The following is an 8,770-nucleotide window of genomic DNA, read 5'->3' on the forward strand; positions in this document are numbered from 1 at the left end:
GGGCGGGACCAACGCTTTGTGACGCCCCCATCCGCGCCCCGCCCCCCGGCCTCAGGTGGCCCCGGGCCGGGCCCCGCCCCGCCCACGGCTCCGCTTGCCGCGGGAGTTACTGACCTCCGACCTCCGCTCCGGCCTTCTTTTTGTTTTCATTATTAGTCCTGAGGAGTCGGTAACACGTCATCACCGGCCCCGGTTCCTGAAGGGCGTGTAGTTTCTTTGGCGGGCGGCCTGGGCCCATGTTTCCCATTGAGACGTTAAAAGCCCCATGTGGCACCGGGCCACGCTCCTGGCCCCGGCGTGATCCTGTCTGCAGGCAGTTTCACTGGGCAGTGCCCCCGGGTCCCTGGACTCGTTCGAGTGCCCTCTGCTTGGTGTCCCCCCTCTGGCGCACTCCTTATAGACCTACGACCCTCGTTCCTGTCCCTGTTACGCCCAGGGAATCAGTGACGTGCCCCTAGCGGGCCCCATCATCGGGGAAGGTGATTGCAGGTGTGGGAAGGTCTCATTCAGCACTAACGCCTGTGCTCGCATGGCGGGTTTCCACCTCTCCCTGCACCCAGACCTTGTGGCGGCGCGGCGGCTTGTGTGTCCCAAAGACCCTCAGTTCTGTTGCCTGGTGTCCTGCGCTCCCGGCACCCCCGGCGAACAGGCCTGACGGGATTTTCCGGACAAACCGAGGTCCAAACCCAGTTAAACCCCAAGCCAGGCTCTAACTCCGAGTCCTTGGTGGCGGATCTGGCAGAAGACGATGTCAGGGTCTCAATGGCTGTACAGGCGGAAGAAAGCTGCAGCCAGAGGGAGGCGTCCTGTTGTCTAGGGTTGTCTGTTGCCGCTGGGCTCGGATTTCCACCTTGTCAAGACCGTGCAGTTCCTGTATCTGCAGAAGGGCCTGCGACATCTGTGGATGGGTCTGTGGCTCAGAGAACTGGACTCTGAGGTCATCTCAAAACCCACCAACGAACCATGGCACCGATCATCTTTGAATTGCAGGATTATTGACAATGAAAAGAGTCTTCAACCGTCCTCAACTGGAGGGTCCCCGTGAAAAGTGCCAGCTCATAGTTTTCACTCTTCTTTTTGACCGTAGAAAAACAACACAGCAGTTTTTCTGTTGCAAAAGCCTGAGGATCACAGCTGAGGATTCCTGCTTGAAACCTCTGGGTTTTTCTTGTGAATTGTCTTTGTACATCGAACATTTTGTGGCACCCCTGAAAGGGTCTCAAGGCACCCCAGGGTGCTGCGGGGTGAGAATTTGTCATGTTTTTCCCCCCAGTATAGGCAGTGCTATTTGCTCTGTCCAGTGGTCTTGGTTAATCCACCCCAAAAGTCAAATTATGTGGTAGAGGGGAAAAATGCAGCCGGTTATTAAATTTGCTGTGGCTGTTGATTGAACACAATGCAGTTACTGACCAGAGAATCAGGAAATTGGGGCATGAACAGTCCAGACTGACTCACTGGTTTGATACAGCCCTAAAGGGTTTATCTGAATCTCCCACACTTGTGCCAAGGGTTCAGGTAGTTCCCTTAAGAGATGAGCCATGTATTCTGTTTAAGTGTATAGCTCTGGGCCTGAAGTAAGCTATGACTTATCCAGAATATGCACTTACATGAGCTTAAGGAGACAATGTCATTAAGTACACAGGCTCTCAGTGCTGTAGTATTAGCAGCCCTGAGTCTGGTTAGCGCCCATCATTTTCAAGGCCTCTAAAAAGCACCGAACACAGGGACTCAGTCTGGCTTTTGGATTCTGTCTCAGCGGTCTAAGGTGGGGATGGACGATCTGGGCAGCCTCCACTTATCCATGCTGCTGCCTAGGCGTGTGCATCAAAGGTCTGGGTGACCTCTTACACTTACACCATGATCCAGAAGGATCGACGGTGTCCTCCTAGTAGAAGACTTGAAGAAAAAGGGCATCTATTTTCAAGGCATCTAACAGGAGCCCTTTGACGGCTCCTTGCCCTTCACAGTTTCTGTACAGTTAACTGAAGTACAGTTACGTCACAATGTAGTCAGCAGAGCTGAAAGATGCTATACACTTGAGTGGCTTGTGCACTTAAATGACAGACAGATAACCAGTGTTTGTGTAAGCCATAGACATTATATTATGGGATAGGCATATTATGAATTATGTACTCATCTGGTATGCAGATAAATGGAGTATTTATTTATTAATTAGATTTATAAGCTGCCTTTCCCAAGGAAGACTTGGAGCTGCCTACAGTAAAAGAGAAAATAACTTATGAAAACAGAATAAAACATTAAAATAACATAATGAGGCACATTCAAAAACAATCCACCTCATCCCACCTGCTCCTACTCCCCTGCCTCTGACCTAGGAGGGTGCCTCCCTTCCCAGCCCACTCTTATTTCTCAACCCCTACTCACTGCCTCCGTAAAAGAAAAAACAATTCTTCTTATATTCCCTCCCATGCCTACCCACTTCCACTCCCCTGCCTCACACCCAGGGGAATACTCCCCACTCCCTTAATGTCACTCTCAAGGCTGTTTGTTCTTCCTTCTCAGAGGAGCTATGGCTGTCCTCTGAACACACTCATCCTCCCCCTCCTCTCCCAAATAAACGTATTATTCAGTTGAAACAATGATAACAAGACATACAGAATACAAAAGTATAAGAGTACAGTGTGACACAGGCCTGGGTTGGGGAACCTAGCACAATCTGCACGGTACATTTAGAGAAAGCAGTGCAGGAGGATTTTAATCCTTCTTAATTACTTCACATGTAAATGCCTTTAATTTCATTAGTTGCCTGATTTTAGTCATGGTAAAATCAAATACTAAGGGTCTTCTCTTTCAGGAGAAATGCTTGCTGAATCAAGTGGCAGATTTTAGGCTAAGAGTCTATATCCTCCTTTGGGAATGGTTACACCTATCGTATCTGGATTTCAGTTTATTAATCAGAACATTTTACAGACTGACTAAGAATAGGTAGTATGACACAGGATATAAAACAGAGATGCAGTTTTGCATAGCATTATCAAGGCATTTTTATTTTTGGATAGCATGTCTGGAAAACTGGCCTCCTGTTCTGCAAGCTATTTAGCATGGGGTGGATTTCTGTACCTGGTGTCAAATCCCATGGACTTTGATTATATTCTTACAAAACTCAGTTTAGGAGCCGGTGCATGATCTCCTTATTGTTCACCATTGGAAAGATTTACCCTTTGAGTTCTAACCTCTTGAGCTGAAGTGATGGGGATTTCACTCTTGGATCAACTATTAATCCAATATAGATTAGATCTAGACCATTGAGAAGCCCAGACAAAAACAGAAATCTGAGCTTGCATTCATCATGGCCCCAGTAAAGCTCTGTAGCTGCCCAAATGTCTCAGGACACATACTGGATATGTATGCAAATAGATGTGCTTGTATATTTTTCAAGACTCTGGATGGGAACATTTTGTGTGTCCCTATTAGTTTTATATAATGCTCATGGGAGGCAATGAAGGAACATCAGACAGAATCTGACATGTAATCAGGAAATGTGCATTTTTAGATTTTTAATTGTATGACATAAATTAATTTCAATTCAGTTATTACTATTTTTTATTATTTTTTCTATTCTTGTGTCACGTGTGAGCTCTCGTCATGGATGGGGACTAGACAGAACACAGCACACTGTGTCCCAAAGAGCTCACAACCTAAGGCATCACAGCAAAGGAGAACTTCAAGGAGGGATTTGCAAGAGAACATCAAAAGGGCTTTGTGGATGTTTGCTGGGAGTTCCTTCAAAATATGAAGAACGTGGGAGAAAGTGCAAAGGAGCTTTTTTGAAAATTTAACAAGTGGGAGATGGAAGCTGGTATCATGGGCCAGCTTGATACACAAATCAACATCTTGATGCTTAGAGAGGAGACTGGTGATGTTGGAGAAGGAAGTTGTCTTCCAGTGTTTGTGTGGTTAATTTATGTTGTCATGTTAACTGCAGAAATGGGCAATTATTGTACCTCCTAGAAGACTGCAGAAGGAATCGACTCCTGGCCTGCTGGCCCATTTCCCAGCTTGGGCATGTGCAGCTGAGACAGCATCTGTGGTGGGAAGGTTGTGGGTCTGTTCTAAGGTAAAGGTGAGCAACAGGGTGTGATTGACAGATAAATATATCTTGTGAGAGAGGGGTCCAAATGATATGATTGGTTTTGACATCATTGACAGTCAGTGACAGGACCTTTGCCTCAGAGGATTGGCTGTTGAAAGGGGTGAATGTGGAATATAAGGGTGCCCATACATGTACATTGAGGCTTTTCTGATGAGTTGTAATTGCAATGCATCAAAGCAGACTTGATTAATCAAATCTGCTGGAGTGCGATAATTACTGCAGTCTAGTGTCACACGTGTCAGTGTCCCCGCATTGAAAAATGTCAGTAGAGGTACCTTAATTAAAGCTTGTTCAAGCTTCCCTGCCACCATTTTCCAGTGCAGGGTTGCTAATACACATGATGCTTTAGGCACTTTAATTAGAGCAGCTCTTGGAGCACGTGTATAAACACCCCAAAAGCCTAGAACTCTGGTGCTGGGGTGTGTGTGTGTGTGGACTGGTGTTTTGGTGTGTGTTAGTGGGTGAGAGGATTTGTCTGTGAATGTGAAGATCTGTGTGTGAGGGTGTGGATAAGTGTGAGGCCTTTGTGAGGGGTTGTCTGGGAACGGTGTGAATCTCGAGGGTGTGCTGTGTTATTGGGGTAGTTGATTCGGCCTGTGAATGGAGGTAGATCACGAGCATTAGGGAGGCTGGTAGCTCATCCTGTGTAGGAGTGAGACACTGTCTGCTACAGCCTGATCTCCCGTATTGGTTTCCCTGAATTGCTTCTTGATTACACCTGACTGGGACTGGCTTCTTTGGCTTTGATTCCACTTACTGGGAGCATCTACATGAAATGCTGACAGCACAGTAGCTGAAAAACACAGCATAGTAGCACGTCACAGCATGGACAGTGTTAATATGGTACTGTGCAGTATTATTAGGCTACTAAGCAGTAGCGTCATCTAAAAGATGTTTGCCGGTGCTACTGTGCAGTAACTGCAGTTACTTTGCATTTAGTACTTGCTAATACAAGTGCTAAATACATGCACAGTAACAACTATGCACTAGCGTCTTGTAGATGCACCCACTGTTCATCATTTTGATATTGGCAAAGTATAAACTATTTGTGTGTTTCCTTTGTTCGTGTTTGTTAAATCATTATTATTGTGGTGGTGTTGTTATTGTTGTTGTCGTCCCTTATCCCTGTAAATTTCCCCATTGTCCGTTCAATAAATCTGTTTGTCTTTTTAGCTTTTAAACCTGACTCCCTCTGTGTGAATCACTAACAACTACCTCTGTAAAATTCAGGGCTGGCACATCCACCTCTCAGTGTACAGTAAACCTGTGCTGAGTGCAAGCCTGTCCCTAACTTGACCCTTATTCCTTACCCCCCCACTAAGTTCTTTTCCAAATGGATTTGTTCCTGCTGCAATGGGGGTAGGTCATTAGATGAAGATTTCTGTTTTAATTTATGGACCTTGAGTTGAAAAATAGACATCCATGAGGACATGGCAGAAAGATGTGCCAAGAGCTTGAGTTGGACGGAAGAAGATGAGTCTGTGGTAGAGACATAGATGTGAGCCATCTACAGAGAGATGTTGATTTTTTTGTTTATGAATAAGACTATTCAGAGGCAAGGCAGAGAGGGAGAGGGGAAAAGACCAAGATAGAGCCATGTAGGACTCCCTCCCCTCCTAAGAGAAGGGATGAGATCCTACACAGGTCACACTGAAAGAGTGATTAAGAGAAGAACCAGGTGCAACTCTTCTGCTGAGCCCCTGTCAGCAGCAACAAGGGCCAGGCTGAATTTCAGGGATACTAAATATATTTTACCTTGGCTTGAGCCCCCACCCAGTCTACTTGGGAAACAGTAGCTAAATCACTAGGGTGTCCAACAAAACCAACCACCCTTCCTTGCAGGGTAAACACAAAAAACAAATTTTATTACAAAGCATAAAGAAAAACAAAAGTAAACACTAACTATAATTTTAAAACACTTCAGGCTACAAAACAAAGTCTTGTGGGGCGGGGGGAATTACCCGTGCCCAGGCTGTCTGGGGTTTGGGACTCCCCAAATGGCAGTTCTGGGGGCTTGTACCCCTATAGCAATGGGCTGGAAAGGGCGGCCCACACCAGAGCGTCCAAAGAGCTTCTCCATGGGTCCACTGCGCTGCAGAGAGCTGCTAGACAGCGTAGGTCCTTCTGCCTTGAAACGACACAGTAAGGGGGGATGGGTGGTGGGTCTCCAGTCCTAGAGGAAATAAAATATACAGCAAAATAAAACCAAAATACACTTGCCCACAAACAGCCCCAAGCGTGTATGTGTTACACAGGTAAGTAAGGCATTTCAGAAGCCAAGGAAAGAGGATCATAGCTGATTGTGTCAAATGTGGCTGTTGAGTAGAGGAGAAGAAAGGTGGAGTACTGATTCTGAGTTTGGCTAGGAAGAGATTGGCAGACTTTTTAGCAAGAATGGTTTCAATTCCATGCAAGAGGAGGAAGTGGACTGGAGAGACTCTCCAGTGGAACCTGGAGAGGGGAGATTTAGGCAGCGGTTTGAAATAGTGTATTCCAGTTTTTGCAGTTCTGTGCCTGCACCACATATATTCAGGGGCAATATGTAGGGGGTGCATATGCACCCCCTGCATGTGGCGGCACACACCCTGCAAAAAGGCACTGCCAACACTGTCGGTGGTGCCTGCAGGCGGTCCATGATCACCCCTGGTCGCCGCTGGCGCTGCCGGTGGCGTCTGCAGGAGCTCCCTGCTCACAGCCTCTGGGCTGCTGCCGCCACTGGCACAGCCGTGCCCTGCCAGCTGCTGGGGACACACGCCGTTCATGCATACATTGCTTCTTTAACAAGGGGTCTAGCCTTGGGTGTCGGTTTTAGTAGAGACCAAAGACTGAATTATCCTGTCAGCTTTCTGGGTCAGAGATGAGGCACGCTGGAATGTCGACATAGGGAAGGATTTGCTGCCGCTGACGTGTGCACCTGTACTGTAGAGTGAGAATTTCAATTTTCAGTCTTGTCAGCCTAGCACCTTTAATGAGCACTAAATTGCGATGACCTTTAGGAATGTATCAGTTTAGCATACGGTGAATAGATGCACTGAAGCCAGCATTCCATATGTTTACTATAATAAATATCTTAAATACTGACATTAACTACCAATATTAAGTTATTTAAGTCCACTGCCAAGTAAAAGGGCAAGAACTATATTTACTTTTTTTTAATACAATTCTTTTACTAAAAACATTTCCTAGAAATGTAGGTAAATACTGACATTAGTGACTTATAACAGATGAGAGGGACCTAGATGAAAAGCCTGTACCCCATGAATGCTGGGTGCCCCTGGAGGCTGGGGGGGCGCAGCAAGCTCCTGCAGGCAGTGGCGGTGCTGTCAGCAGCGATCTCCCACAGGCAGCCACAGCGCTGTCAGTGGTGGCGGCGGGGGGGGGGGGGGTTGGAGGGGGGTGGCGAGTGCTGAACAGCTGTTGCCAGCCACCCACAGGTGCCAGTGGCAGCATTGGTGGCAACCAGTGGCAATCAGGGACTGCCCACAGATGCCACCAGAGGTGTCAGTGGTGAGTAAAGGGGCCAGCAGTGACCACCTGCAGGCCCCACTGGCCGTGTCGGCGGTGCTTTTTGCAGGGGGTGCACCGCCAATCCCTAGGGGTGCACGTGTACCCGCATGCACCCACAACGGGTTGCCAATGCTGTACCATACCAGGTAGCTCCTCTTACTTCCCCATCTAAATCTCTTTCCTCCTGCAAAAGTCCCTCAGCAAGAAGCAGATCAACACAATTTTCCTGGCTTGTTGGATTCCTTTGCAGCTGTAGCTGATTACTAAAACTAAATTCCACTAATTTGCTTGCTACCTGGGAGCTCAATGTAGCACTCTGGGAGAGAGTTTTCAGGGGGTGGGCTAAACAGTTCTGGGAAATAACCCTAGGGGAGAAAGCTCGTACTGATCCATGTGATCTCCCTGATGCTTGATTTCTCTAATGCATATGGACCCGAAGTATCATACGGACTGTGTGCCTGTGCAGAGTCACTTGAGAAAGGCACCCGCTCCCACCTGCGTAAAATATCCTATAGCATTTTAATGAATCCTGCTTAAGAAAATGTTGACTTGTGATTATTAATGATGTACTTCCTTTGGCCTTGATACTATGCATGTTGTTATTACCGAGATGGAAACCAAGCAGGGTGTTTTCAAAGTGAGTCTGATGTTTCATGGGAGATACTCCATCTGGGCATTTATGGAGATGAGTCCTGATTCAGGAGCAAAAACACCAAAGGCATATCTTTGCTTGGACCACACTCTGTGACCTTTGCAGAGCTTGAAGCTATACTCTATTGAGGACCATTTATGGAAGGCAGCCGGATTAATAATACCCTCATAGATCAAAGAGCCCGTTGTGATTTTTTACAAGTGGAGACCAGTCTGAGTTAGAAGGGAGCACTCAATATTTTGCCAAATGCCTGATGTAGTCAGTCACAAGTATTTACAAGCATGGGATTATGAGATTTGCCAATGTACCTAGCCTTGAATGACCTGGAGTCTCTTGTTCTGATGGCTATGGTTGTAACATGAAGTCCCTGCAACAGGGCACATAAAATTGTCTGTATTGATATCTCTATCTCTGGATCCCTGAATTGGGATTGCCTCATTACAACCCTACAAGCATTTATGAAATGGAGAAATAAGGACTACTTATCCTGGATTTTC

Source organism: Crocodylus siamensis, chromosome 3 (genome assembly GCF_052110815.1).
Source record: "Crocodylus siamensis isolate JL-2025a chromosome 3, ASM5211081v1, whole genome shotgun sequence".
NCBI classification, from domain to species: Eukaryota; Metazoa; Chordata; order Crocodylia; family Crocodylidae; genus Crocodylus; species Crocodylus siamensis.